We start from the raw sequence: 1420 nt of genomic DNA, 5'->3' as shown, positions 1-1420 counted from the left end.
TGCATCGGCAGGCGGACTCTCAACCACTGCGCCACCAGGGAAGCCCAAGCCTTTTTTTTTTAATGTTTGTTTTCCACATGAACTTACTATTTTTGCAAATTTGTTTGCATGCATATAAATATGTCCCTGCATTTAAGCAAAAGAATTTTCTGGTTAATATTAGTTAGCTCATATTAGAGCTTCCTGATTAGTAGCTGTTTTATTATAGGGCTTTTCTTTAAAGAAGATTTTGTCATTAGTTTATTTCATTTAGTAGTCCAGAAGGTCTAATGGGAGCCTGGCAGCACTTTCCTACGGAAAGGAAAAAAAGAAGGTAACTTTCTTCCAACTAAGTTTAACCTTCAATCAAGTATGTTATATGACAGAATTTAAGATTTGGGAACTTTGCAAGATTCTTATGTTTTTGTTATAGGAATTGAATTGAATTCAAAGGATGAAAATTAAGCTAGCAGGACCCCGTGAAACACATCAGAGAGTCTGGTTTATCATTTTGAAATTTGTTTTGTGATGGTTTAGTACGGTCACCCATTTGTTGGTTACATGTATTTGATTCCCCAAGTACAAATACCTAAAAACAAAACCAAAACTTTATCAACTGTTCTTTAAAAAGAAACAAAAAATTTAAAAGAAATGATTCCTAAGAGAAAATAATATGGGACTCCAGAAGTCATCTGGTCTAACTCTATTTATAACTAAGGAAACTGAAGTTCAGTTAAAATAAATGATGTAATAAACAAGAAAAGAAATTAAGGGATGGTTGTTGGACCAGAAAGAGCCATGCCACTATTTCGTTTATGTCTGTTTTGAATAATTGAATTAAAAGACAAACCATTGCCATCTGTTCTTAACCACTAAATCCCATCAACAGTTGTAAGTCTTGTGTCAGAGATGCCAGTGGTATGAACAGTTTGGATAACTTTTTACTTTACTGTGACTCCAGCCCCCACTCAGAAACCCACGGAAGCCTTTTCACTGGTTGTGCAGGAGGCTGATGGCTAAAAGAGAAGACATGCTAAAATCTTTAGTAATCACCCCAGAGTCCCACAACATGCATTCTTGAAAGGTACTGATTTTTTCGAGAGAAGTTTGGAATCCATCAGGATTCCACAGTTACATCCTGGCTGGGTACAGCTGCCCTGTGCCCTCAGCCGGTTGAGAGGGCGTTTTTCTAAAAGGTGGCACTGGCCAGGGAAGCCACCCCCAGGCTCCTCTAGTTCATTCACTTCCTCAAGCTGGTGAGTGCCCTGGTACTGATGGGCGATCTGGTGGGAGAGTTTAGGAATGATTCCTGACCCTGACAACCAGCCCCCCTTCATTGCTTCCCTGTGCTGCCTCAGCTGCCCAAATAGGATTCTACCTTTTTTTTTTTTTTTTTTTTTTGCGGTACGTGGGCCTCTCACTGCTGTGGCCCCTCCCGTTG

The sequence above is a fragment of the Physeter macrocephalus genome, chromosome 1 (genome assembly GCF_002837175.3).
Source record: "Physeter macrocephalus isolate SW-GA chromosome 1, ASM283717v5, whole genome shotgun sequence".
Classification (NCBI taxonomy): domain Eukaryota; kingdom Metazoa; phylum Chordata; class Mammalia; order Artiodactyla; family Physeteridae; genus Physeter; species Physeter macrocephalus.
This window is presented reverse-complemented; position numbering follows the sequence as displayed.